General features: G+C 43.0%; 1 long non-coding RNA gene across 1 annotated transcript; it reads right to left on the bottom strand.

Annotated features, from left to right (window-relative positions):
* Window positions 1-832: 832 nt before the first annotated feature.
* LOC138493146 (uncharacterized) lies at window positions 833-1,842 on the bottom strand. Its single transcript, XR_011276279.1, has 2 exons — window positions 1,730-1,842; window positions 833-1,204 (listed from the first exon to the last, which is right to left on the bottom strand). It is a non-coding gene; the product is annotated as an uncharacterized lncRNA (long non-coding RNA).
* Window positions 1,843-13,633: the final 11,791 nt, after the last annotated feature.

Here is a 13,633-nt window from a genome sequence, read left to right as displayed (position 1 = left end):
AATTGGGCCTCATTCCGAGTACGGCGCTAACCAATGGCGCTATTAACGCCTTGGTTGACGCCGTACCCGGACCGGCAGCGCCTTGGTGGTTGGCGGAATTACTGCCCCATTCCAAGGTTGGCGGGGCGGTAATTCCCCAATCCCCATTTACCCTTCCCCATTCCCATTCTTGCCCCATAGGGCATAATGGGAGTGGGGAAGGCGTCAATTACGCCACCGTAAATTACGGTGGCGTAATTAACATCAAGGTCCCTTAGCGCCATGGTATTTAACGCCTGCTAAAAGCAGGTGTTAATAGCACCATGGCGCTAAGGGAACTCGGAGTATGGCGGTAAGGGATTACCGCCACCGCTCTCGTTAGCGGTGGCCGCTATCCCTTACCGCCATACTCGGAATGAGGCCCATTGTCTTTAACATTGGTCGTTTTCTCAAAGGAGGTGCGTATTATTATGGGGGAAGATGGATATATTGCAGTCCTAGTGGACAGTGCATGCTCATGAATTGGAACAAGGATGAGCACGTGAAATCAGCTGGATGCCTGAAGGGAGTCAAAGATATGGGTCCCAAAAAAACAGTTCTTCAGACAGGATGTCTAGATATTAAGTGATAGAAAAATAGGCCCAATCCCAATGTTTTTTGTTAACGGGGGAGCAATTCTCAAAATAGGGATAAATAACAAGGGAATATATAGGTGTGTCAGAAAACTGACACTAGAGAATTGCTTACCCCTCACTACTCTAACCTCAAAGATAGGTTGGAAACTTATTGTCACACATATATATATTTACAAGACAGCATTAATCTGTAGAGACAGCAGTTATATCAAGAACCATATGCATGAACATAAATAAACATAATTTTAATAGGGGATGTCAAACATATTAAGAAGGCACACAAAATTAAGGTACAGTGCTCAGTGTCAGGAAAAATAAGGCAGGGTTATACGTAACAGAAAACCAACAAGGAAAACAGACATAAAGGATGAATAAACTTAATATACTTTCTAATCCTAATACACAAGTTGTACAAAATGACTAAAATTTAGACATTTCATGAGATAAAAAATGTCGACATGTTTCGGCCAATAATCAGATGGGACAGTTTCTCAAGTGTCCATACAAGGGATAAATGTAGTGGCCATCATCAGGACAGGACATTTCTTCAAGATGAGCCTTATGGACAATTTACTATTGGCATCAGAGATCTAAAAAGACATATATATGCAATTAATTATAAGACATCAAGCATTGACTTAAAAAATAAGACTAAAATGTTCTTCCATGCATAGGTTCTAATGTATACACAAAACTCATATTGGCTGTCTATTTTATTCACAAAAACTATGTAGGTAAACTATCAAACTGTATTCTATCTCCAAGATAGTATATCTACCGTGTTTACCACGGACCACAGTTAACATACCCTTGTGTGACATCTAAGAAAAAATCCACCCCTTACCAATAGCTCCTGGGTCGAGTGTGATCAGCACAGTGAAAAAATGAACCTTGATGATCCATTTAAGGGACAAAAATGTCACCCATAATGCCTAATTATTAGTCATCTAGTTAATTCATAGCGTCACCTACATCAATAGGTAGGAAATGGCCAGTCATTTTGAATTAGTTCTTTTGCTATTAATATGTCATTTATCAGGTTGTTAATCCCAAAGGACAGTGTTCCATCAAACCTCGGGACACAAAAAATAGTGTTCATGCGAAGAAAGACTTACATCCGGATATCGTCGAGTGAATCATGCACATAACCGGAGGAAAATCCCGCTAGGCATCATTTAACACATCCAAAGTGGAGCTTAGAAACGGCATTTGTGGTATTGAATTCACAACGTATCCTAAGTAAAGTATAAGAAGCAAGTATTTAATCTTATGGTCTTGTTAGACATGAACAAACTTTTTAACAAACGCTATTTTTATATACCTGTTCACAAGGAAAACGTCAATTGTAATTTTTAATGTGAAGAGGCGATCGGGAAATTAATACCAACACTAGGACCCCAGTAGCAATAGAATCCGTGTAGTCGAGGGCATGTTGTCCAGTTCGTGTGCAGGCAATCTGTAGAAATACAGAGCACAAAGAACTGGTCAGAAAACACGCTATTAGCGAGAGCGAGCTTGTTACTCTGAGGTGTGTGGAATACGAATGCTTACCTTGCACTCCTTGGTTCCGAGACGAACGATCCTCTCGCCGCAGCCGTGTTGTAAAGACTAATGACCAACAGACGTGCGGAGGACGGGATTAAATAGGTCTCAGCGTTGACGTAACGGCAGGCGGGGGCTCATTGATTTAAAGATACAGTGTTGTAATTGTCTCGTAGCAGGCATGGACTTAAGCCACACGTCACTGCTTGATGGCAATGGAGGCAAAACATACAGGGGAAAACCCCCAGAAATCAAAGGGCGCTACACCAAAAGGTCAAAAGCGGCCCGAAATGACCCGTGGGCAAAGGTCCACCAGAGGTGCCCCCAGGTAGCGCATCCACAACGGGAAACAGCCACCATATGGCCAATCAGAGGTCCAAAGGAGACAAAGAGTAAAACAAACAGAAATATGGATATCTAGTACCCTCATAAATGATCCAAATCATGTGATTAAACTGTTCCATTCCACAGAAGAATTTAAACCCTGGCTGACCGTATTCAGATTATATATCAACCTTTGTTCAGCTAGGCTCAGGGCTAAATCTCTATTACCTCCTCTAGGGGAGGGTAAGATTTTTTGAATGACAAACCATTTAAAATCAGTGTAATTATGTTTTGCCGCAATATAGTGAGACACCAGGGGTTTTTTCTCGATTTTATTCTTCAAACACGACCTGTGTTCACAAATTCTAAGCCGTACAGCGCGGCTGGTTTTTCCTATGTACAATAAATTGCACGGACATTTAATGCCATAGATAAGCCAATCTGAGGCACAATTGGAAAAGTGTTTTAAATTCCATATTCTGCCATTAAATTCAATCGACTTACAGTTAGATGTTAAAGCACAAACTGAACAATGGCCACATTTAAAATGTCCTACTACCGGTGGAAGGTTCCACAGGGTAGTTTGTGATATATGTGGACATATAACTGGATAGGTATGAACCAAGCGGTCTTTTACATTTTTTTGCCGTTTGAAAGCAAACCTAGGTTGGGCAGGGCAGAATTCTTCCGTAGTCAAAATATGCCACTGTTGTTTGATAACTTTGCGTAAGGTATTGCTGATGGGGCTGAACGTGCTCACACACGTTATTCTATCTTCTGTAACCATGGGCTCATGATGAAGGCATCTAGTTCTATTGGCATATTTAGCTCTTTTATATGCTCGATTGATGCATTTTTTGGGGTAGCCCCTAGTAAATAACCGTTGCTTTAGATCTTTACTTTCTCGGATAAAGTCACCGAGATCAGTACAATTTCTTCTTAGTCTTAAGAATTGCCCGATGGGTAAATTTTCTCGTAGACTAAGGGGATGGAAACTGTTGTATCTGAGGAGTGTGTTTTTATCCGTAGGTTTACGAAAAAGTCTGGTATTCAAAGTGCCTTCTTCAGTTTTAAAAATGGAGAGATCCAAAAACGGGATGGTGGTTGTATCAAAAGTCATGGTGAATTTAATGTGTGGATTATGATTATTTAGCCATTCTAAAAAAGAATATAGGCGGGGGAGATCCCCCTGCCAAATCATAAACACATCATCTGGCCAATTTATTTATGGACCATTTTGAAAGCACCTCTATATATAATCCATCTAATCCTTTCAAAGACAACATCTTAAAATGGTTTCGCTATATAGATGATGTGTTTATGATTTGGCAGGGGGATCTCCCCCGCCTATATTCTTTTTTAGAATGGCTAAATAATCATAATCCACACATTAAATTCACCATGACTTTTGATACAACCACCATCCCGTTTTTGGATCTCTCCATTTTTAAAACTGAAGAAGGCACTTTGAATACCAGACTTTTTCGTAAACCTACGGATAAAAACACACTCCTCAGATACAACAGTTTCCATCCCCTTAGTCTACGAGAAAATTTACCCATCGGGCAATTCTTAAGACTAAGAAGAAATTGTACTGATCTCGGTGACTTTATCCGAGAAAGTAAAGATCTAAAGCAACGGTTATTTACTAGGGGCTACCCCAAAAAATGCATCAATCGAGCATATAAAAGAGCTAAATATGCCAATAGAACTAGATGCCTTCATCATGAGCCCATGGTTACAGAAGATAGAATAACGTGTGTGAGCACGTTCAGCCCCATCAGCAATACCTTACGCAAAGTTATCAAACAACAGTGGCATATTTTGACTACGGAAGAATTCTGCCCTGCCCAACCTAGGTTTGCTTTCAAACGGCAAAAAAATGTAAAAGACCGCTTGGTTCATACCTATCCAGTTATATGTCCACATATATCACAAACTACCCTGTGGAACCTTCCACCGGTAGTAGGACATTTTAAATGTGGCCATTGTTCAGTTTGTGCTTTAACATCTAACTGTAAGTCGATTGAACTTAATGGCAGAATATGGAATTTAAAACACTTTTCCAATTGTGCCTCAGATTGGCTTATCTATGGCATTAAATGTCCGTGCAATTTATTGTACATAGGAAAAACCAGCCGCGCTGTACGGCTTAGAATTTGTGAACACAGGTCGTGTTTGAAGAATAAAATCGAGAAAAAACCCCTGGTGTCTCACTATATTGCGGCAAAACATAATTACACTGATTTTAAATGGTTTGTCATTCAAAAAATCTTACCCTCCCCTAGAGGAGGTAATAGAGATTTAGCCCTGAGCCTAGCTGAACAATGGTTGATATATAATCTGAATACGGTCAGCCAGGGTTTAAATTCTTCTGTGGAATGGAACAGTTTAATCACATGATTTGGATCATTTATGAGGGTACTAGATATCCATATTTCTGTTTGTTTTACTCTTTGTCTCCTTTGGACCTCTGATTGGCCATATGGTGGCTGTTTCCCGTTGTGGATGCGCTACCTGGGGGCACCTCTGGTGGACCTTTGCCCACGGGTCATTTTGGGCCGCTTTTGACCTTTTGGTGTAGCGCCCTTTGATTTCTGGGGGTTTTCCCCTGTATGTTTTGCCTCCATTGCCATCAAGCAGTGACGTGTGGCTTAAGTCCATGCCTGCTACGAGACAATTACAACACTGTATCTTTAAATCAATGAGCCCCCGCCTGCCGTTACGTCAACGCTGAGACCTATTTAATCCCGTCCTCCGCACGTCTGTTGGTCATTAGTCTTTACAACACGGCTGCGGCGAGAGGATCGTGCGTCTCGGAACCAAGGAGTGCAAGGTAAGCATTCGTATTCCACACACCTCAGAGTAACAAGCTCGCTCTCGCTAATAGCGTGTTTTCTGACCAGTTCCTTGTGCTCTGTATTTCTACAGATTGCCTGCACACGAACAGGACAACATGCCCTCGACTACACGGATTCTATTGCTACTGGGGTCCTAGTGTTGGTATTAATTTCCCGATCGCCTCTTCACATTAAAAATTACAATTGACGTTTTCCTTGTGAACAGGTATATAAAAATAGCGTTTGTTAAAAAGTTTGTTCATGTCTAACAAGACCATAAGATTAAATACTTGCTTCTTATACTTTACTTAGGATACGTTGTGAATTCAATACCACAAATGCCGTTTCTAAGCTCCACTTTGGATGTGTTAAATGATGCCTAGCGGGATTTTCCTCCGGTTATGTGCATGATTCACTCGACGATATCCGGATGTAAGTCTTTCTTCGCATGAACACTATTTTTTGTGTCCCGAGGTTTGATGGAACACTGTCCTTTGGGATTAACAACCTGATAAATGACATATTAATAGCAAAAGAACTAATTCAAAATGACTGGCCATTTCCTACCTATTGATGTAGGTGACGCTATCAATTAACTAGATGACTAATAATTAGGCATTATGGGTGACATTTTTGTCCCTTAAATGGATCATCAAGGTTCATTTTTTCACTGTGCTGATCACACTCGACCCAGGAGCTATTGGTAAGGGGTGGATTTTTTCTTAGATGTCACACAAGGGTATGTTAACTGTGGTCTGTGGTAAACACGGTAGATATACTATCTTGGAGATAGAATACAGTTTGATAGTTTACCTACATAGTTTTTGTGAATAAAATAGACAGCCAATATGAGTTTTGTGTATACATTAGAACCTATGCATGGAAGAACATTTTAGTCTTATTTTTGAAGTCAATGCTTGATGTCTTATAATTAATTGCATATATATGTCTTTTTAGATCTCTGATGCCAATAGTAAATTGTCCATAAGGCTCATCTTGAAGAAATGTCCTGTCCTGATGATGGCCACTACATTTATCCCTTGTATGGACACTTGAGAAACTGTCCCATCTGATTATTGGCCCAAACATGTCGACATTTTTTATCACATGAAATGTCTAAATTTTAGTCATTTTGTACAACTTGTGTATTAGGATTAGAAAGTATATTAAGTTTATTCATCCTTTATGTCTGTTTTCCTTGTTGGTTTTCTGTTACGTATAACCCTGCCTTATTTTTCCTGACACTGAGCACTGTACCTTAATTTTGTGTGCCTTCTTAATATGTTTGACATCCCCTATTAAAATTATGTTTATTTATGTTCATGCATATGGTTCTTGATATAACTGCTGTCTCTACAGATTAATGCTGTCTTGTAAATATATATATGTGTGACAATAAGTTTCCAACCTATCTTTGAGGTTAGAGTAGTGAGGGGTAAGCAATTCTCTAGTGTCAGTTTTCTGACACACCTATATATTCCCTTGTCTAGATATTAAGAATGATGGGAGAGTGGTCAATGAATCGCCCAGAGGAAGGAGTGTAGAGAAGGAGCTAAGTACCCCACCTCAACCACTTCACCCATAGCACCTATATGTTGGATGCCAGAGTGTGAGACACATGCGGTAACAGTGAAGATACCAATACCTAGGAGAATCTGGGAAGCAAGGTGCCCATTGAGAAAACCATACATGCATACGAGACAATACGATGGCCATTTGAATGAAATCCCTGAAGAAGCAGAGCAAATGAGAGAAGAGTAATGGTGACGTCACACAGAGCAGAGTTGACGTGCATAGAAGAGATGCAGAGACTAGAGAATGCAGGCAATTCTATAAGGCATGAAGAATGTATTGAAGATAAGTGTCATTTTGGGAGCAAGAAACTTATGCTATGAAAAATAGATAAAGATATCAAGCTGCTTTTACACATATACACATGGAAAGAAATGCAAGCAGATGAAGTATTCTTGAGCCTAGCTTTATAGTGAATAGATTGTGGCATGCAGCAACATGTACACATATATATTGGAGTCAGTAAAGAATGGATGTTTCCACTACGTACAATAGCAGAGTTGAGCAAATGAAGAAAGGCCTCTTTTCCAGTATGTCGCAGTCAGAAAAGAAGTGAATTACAGGCGTATCTCAGAAAGGTGAGGTTGGATGAGCCAAGAAGCCAAGGCCATATCAGACTGGGGTGAGCTGACATTGGATACAAAATTGTGTGAAGGAACAGCTCTTGTTCAGGAGGCATGGACAAAAACAAGAAGACGTCAGAGGTCTAGTATTTTAATACACTAGAAACTCGATTTCGTGGTCTTCAGTCATGAGTGGAGAAGAAGTTGGACAAGCATGATGGTCACACCTACGCACAAGGGCAGAGCGTGCCTTCACTTCAGAGTTAGGAACACTGCCAAGGACAAGTTCAAAGTCCTAATTGACAGCAAACCACTGAGGTGATGATGGATGGATATGTTAATTGGTGGGATGCATGGTTAAGACGAGCTCCCCGGCACCTGGACTCTCAGCCTGCGTGCTGCTGTACGTAGGTGGGAAGGTACTGATGGAGGTTAGAAACTAACCAATAATAGAGGACCGCATGATCAAGGGTACTATAGTTGAGTAACCAAGAAAACATTGTATATTTAGTGACGTTTATAGTGAAATATTTTGGGGGAGGGCTTAGTTGCCCCACCTGATGTTAAGAAACAAATCATATTATTTCACTGCCCTAGACGAGCATGGATCGTATACTTAGATGATCCTCTTAGACCCCATCACACTCCCCATTAGGTTTTTGTTGTTTGCCACATAGGATGACATTAGCAGTATGTGGCTTAACGTCACCTATGACGTTTTTTTGTTATAAAAACAAGCTTTCTTCTAAATTAAATGCATTGAGATCGTGATGAGGGACGTCCGTTGATGTCCGTTGTACTCCTTGTTTTAGATAATTGATATTAAAACAGTTATCCTTTGGCAACTACCTAAGTTGTTTCGATTATTGATGTATGAAACATTTCTGCATTCACCATCCATCTCTAGGGTATCGCTTTCTCATCTTAAAGGGCTGGAAGCTCCAGTTCAACTGCTGCTGCACAGAAAACTCTGGATGCTCAGCCTACATTTCAGAAAAAGACACACCACCACTATGCGTTACGGAGCTGCACAACTTCAAGGCAGCCTGCCTCACAAGGTGCGTGTTGAGGATTATGATGGTGCTTATGCACGAACTTCGCGCAACAGTTCGCCCTCGCAACCCAAGTAACGAGTAAGTTTACTCTAGATGTGATGTCATTTTGAACACTGATACGACTAACATTTCATGTTTTTCTCCTACATTGTCGTAACTTTGATCGATCACTGACAAATTAATGCCATTTATCCATGAAGTAACTTTTGTACAAGCAACTATGCCATAGAATACAGGGTGCATTTTCAAGTAAGGGTTGTACACTTATCAGGTTCATTTAATTACAGTGGCCCTCATTACGACTCTGGCGTTGGACCATGGTGCTAATAGCACCATGGTCCATGCCGGTAACTTACCGACTCTGCCATGGCGGAATGGGGAATTACCGCCCCATTCCGAGGTTGGCGGGGCGGTAATTCCCCATGCCGCCATGGCCCTTCCCCATTCCCATTTTTGCCCCATAGGGCTCAATGGGAATGGGGAAGGCGCTAAGTACGGTGCCGCAAATTGCGGCATCGTACTTAGCACCAAGGTCCCTTTGCGGGTTGGTTTTTAACGCCTGCAAAAAGCAGGCGTTAAAATCGCCAACCCGCAAAGGGACCTCGTAATCAGGCGTTAAGGGGTTAACGGCGCCGCCACCTTTTACGGCGTTGTTAACCCCTTAACGCCAGGGTTGTAATGAGGGCCAGTATGTATGGGTCTCTTCGACAGGTGGTACAGGCTGGTGGCCTACCGTTCATTTACATGGTGGATTTATGGGAGGCTTGGATTCCGCATTCAACAAGTAATATAATACCTGCCTGTGTCGCTGGAGCCATTCGCGCAAATTCCCCAGTGACAGCGGACTGTACAGGGGATGTTCACACACTGTGCTGCAACCACAAGTATATAATTTGTAGTTTTGTTTGAGCCATCAACATCACCAAACTAAATAAAATACAAATGATCATATATGAATAGTTGTTTCATTTTTTCAGTGCATCAAGAACACGCTCACTCGTTTATGAGGGACATAAAAAAACAGTTGGTGCCCTTTTACGGTCACCTCAAGCGCATAAATCGATCCCCGTTCCATTATACCCCACTCTGGTACTGGAGGATGGGAACGGCCAAGGTGCCAAACACCACGTACATTTCAAAAGGGTTCTTCTGCACGGGCACCATTGTTCTCATGGCCTCCCCAGACCCAGTGTCTCCAGGCTCTCCTCTTCAAGACCCCGCCCCTGCAATCCACATAAGTGTGTCTCTCTTCAGCAGTGTCCCAGGCCTTTTGCGCTCGCCTAATGCCCAGTCATCCACACCCCCCCCCCTAGTATCAATGGCAGTTCGCAACTGTGGCCATGTGCTTGCAAGGGGGCAGGGAGGGTGGGAACGATTAAGGTGCCAAACACCAGGTATACTTCAAAAGGGTTCTTCTGCAACGTCACCATTGTTCTCATGGCCTCCCCAGACCAGTGTCTCCAGGATCCCCTCTTCAAGACCCTGCCCCTGCAATCCACATAAGTGAGTCTCCATTAAGCAGTTTACCGGGCCTTTTGCGCTCGCCTCATGCCCATCCATCTATCCATCCATCCATCCCAGTATCAATGGCAGTTTGCACCTGTGGCCATGTGTTAGGGAGAATTCTCATTCTATGGCTAATTTCCCTCACCTAGGGAGTCCCCCAGTGGATTTGCTGGATTTCTGGAGTTAATTTTTCCCACCTGGTAAGAGTGTGAACCTTTTTTCCACTCTTACATGTGTTTTACCTTGTGTATTTCTACTGTTTGTGTGATCTTGGGCTCTGGAGCACACCACTCCATGAGCCCCACTTTTTATGTGTGTTACCCAGCACCTTCAGTGCAGTAACACAGGGTTGTCTTTGAGACTTCCATCTGACTCCATTTTTCTAGGGCTGACTACTGTCCCCCAGAAACAGGTAAAGTTGCCATTTACTTTAAGTAGTCCTTTAAAACTACAGACCCAGTACACCCCATCTTACATGGAGTACTGGAAATGGTTAATTCCTATCCCTTTTTGTCTGTGCCTCTCTGAGCTTTGCTTTGTTCTTTTAACATTTAGACTTGGCTGGTGGCAGTGGTATCTACCCTAACTTTTCTACCGCGATGATTCTATATAAACGTGGTACTGTTCCAGGCTATTATATTAGCCTCGAACATAAACCCGCTTGACCAAATACTCTTTCTTTTGGCTCCGGTCGGGTTTATTCGCCATTTCATTTAATTAAAATCCTTCTTGTGTTTTACTTTGCGCGGCAAACCAGGTTTACCTTCTTTGTTCACTGTCTTTTGGCGGGCTTCTCCCAAGAAGCCCTCCTCTTGGTGCCTGGGTGTCTAGGTGGGCTGAATGTGAGGGAGGGGTGTAGTCACCCCCTGCACAGGTTCTCCTTGGAAACCCAAGTCGCACTTTGTCATGATTGGCCAAGGTGGTTGTCCGGGCCGGACAACCCCCCTGCTGTGTGATTGACAGCAAGGATGTGTGAATGGGGGATTTTCGCATATAAGGCAGGACTCTTGGGCTGGAAGTCAGAGTCGCCACTGGAACTGCAAGGACCCGAAGAGAAGCGGAGAAGACGGCTGCTGCAACTACTGAGTCCCGGTGAAGCCCTGCTGCAGTCCTGAGCTATCTACCCTTCAACGACAAGAGAAGATCCAATCCGGAGTCTTCTTCCCTTGAGCCTGGTTGGATCAACCAGCTCATCTTCCACAGGCAGAGGATCCTCTTCTTGGTCGAAATCACTGCACACTGCTGTAGTGGTCCGGATAGCTACCTGAAGAGCCTTTCCTGTTTTAAAGGAGCGCACCTTTTATTCACCGTTGCTTTTGCTGCTGTTGGCCTCATCCCTGGGTAGTGCAGATCGCTCCAGACGTCCTCCTTCTTGTCTCCACGACTGAAGCCACAGGAAACGTGAGTCTGCAGGAACTACCAGGAACAACTGCCATAGCACTAGCTCTTCTTCACTTTGAATAAGGTGCTGTGTCCAACTTCGAGGAACTAGGGTGAACCCTTTTCTCCTCACTAAAGGCTTGTCCTTATCTTCCTTCCCTCTTATAACTTTTGCTTCCTCTTGTGATAATATCCAAGTACTCCTGGCAATCTCGAATCGTGAACTGTACTAACCGTGTGATCCTCGACAACAGGAACCCTGTTCCACTTGACAACGGTGCAGGACTATTGACTTTTATTGACTTGTAGGGAAGTGTCCTCTGAGTCTATCTGCCTTGACAAAAGTATTGCCTATGATTTTTATCCCCAACTCGTTTGTGTTGATTCATGTGCTAAGTGTGTTTTAACTGCGGTAACATTTCTTCCTGTGGGTACACTTATCTTTAGTAAGACCGAACTATCATTACTGTCAAAAAGTTATTGCATCTGTACTCCCGGTAACATCTTTGTTCCACAACACCGGTCTGTCAAAACCAAAGGTACTTACCTTGAATTGTACTGCACAAAGTGAATTGGTTATGTGTAGTGTATTTTACGTATGGTTTTAATTTAATAGAAGTGACATTTTTTACGAGCAGATGGTTTAAAATAAATGTACTTTTACTTTTTAACCAAAAACCTTGAGTCAGTGTTTGCTTGGGTCACAGTAATTGTAGTCCCTCATATAATCTCTACTACTGCTCATTTGCTCTTGAGATAAGTCTGGCTGCTCCGCTACTGCTACCACTTTAACAGTGTAGTACAGGCTTGTACCAAAGGTGAACTTGTATTACCGCTTGTAGTCTTAATTGTGTGTAGTGGTCCCAAAGGGCACTGCACAGGATTCTGCCTAACACCATGCACTCGCAAGATCCCGGAAAGACCCCACCCCAGCAGTTTGCGAAGGGTAGAAATTATCCTTTGATCCCTTTTGGTGACAGTTTAGTTACCTTTGAAATGTTATGCTCACCTAAGAATTGGTTGTGCCTCCTCCACAAAAGTAATGTTTTTGTTTTGATTTTATTATTACAGTATGAATAATTGTATAACTGGGTTTTGCTTCCCCTGACAAGCTGTTAGCCTGTGCAGATAAAGCCTGCCCTAGGTTTTGCAGACATCATTTCAGATCAATCATACAGTGTAACTCTGGGTTTTGCTTTGCATGATCACCCGGTGGGAGGACCTCTTGGCCTCCTTCCACTACTCTAAGGTCATCATTAATGTCTACTTGAATGCTACTGTCTTGGTGCAAGGCACTAAAAGCCAACCTTCTCCTCTTTGACAGACGCTTCCCACGCCTAATCAATTTCCTTTCTTCTCCTGATGTCCCCTCACTCCCCTCCACAGCTTCCTCGCCTCCCTCAGCTGTCTCTTCCTTGGCTATCTTAATTGATCTCTCTTCTGATTCTGACACGGTCAACCATGCCATCCTGCTCAACCATCTCCTTGATAACCTGGGTATCACCAATCAGGCCCTGGCTTGGCTGACTTCTTTCCTCTCCGTTCGACCCTCCCATGTCCAACTTGGGTCCTTCCTCTCCTCTATCTATTTCTCTAACTGTGGTGTTCCCCAGGGGCCTATCCTCTCTCCCTGGCTGCTCAACCAATATTTGGCACTTCTTACCCACTTCATTGCCGCTCACTGCCCCAACATTCAGTGCTATGCGGATGACACTCAACTCATTTTCAAGCTCCCTTCCGCCACCTCTACTCCTTCTCTCATCTCTCTCTTATCGTCTGTCTGCTCTCCAGGAGTGGTGTGCAGCCAATGATCTCTGCCTTAATGCCAGTAAGACCAGGATTCTCCTCATCGGCACACCTGCTCCCTCCTTTTCTGTCACTCTCTGGCTGGCCTCTCTTGGCCCTCTTCCTGCTCCCAACTGTGAGGCTAACTAAGTTGAAGTAATTGTTTCTCCTAATCTGTGAGCCGAAAGCACCTGTAATTGAATATTACACCTCCAGGTCCAACTCCCTGAGAATGACAGTTATCCAGAATACAATTCATAGGTTTACACCGTGCCTATTATGAGTTTCAGAAGATCAGAAAAATGTATTGCCCAGTTTATTACACTATGTGATTTCTTGCTGAGAGTCACGGTGGAACCGATAGGGTCTACTAAAGGAATTTGATCTTGGCTGGGTTAGCCTGCGTTCACCAGCTATTTGCACATTTTGAAAACTGATCTGCCGCCAATGGC

This window comes from Ambystoma mexicanum, chromosome 10 (assembly GCF_040938575.1).
Source record: "Ambystoma mexicanum isolate Mex_15411 chromosome 10, UKY_AmexF1_1, whole genome shotgun sequence".
Classification (NCBI taxonomy): domain Eukaryota; kingdom Metazoa; phylum Chordata; class Amphibia; order Caudata; family Ambystomatidae; genus Ambystoma; species Ambystoma mexicanum.
This window is presented reverse-complemented; position numbering and strand designations above follow the sequence as displayed.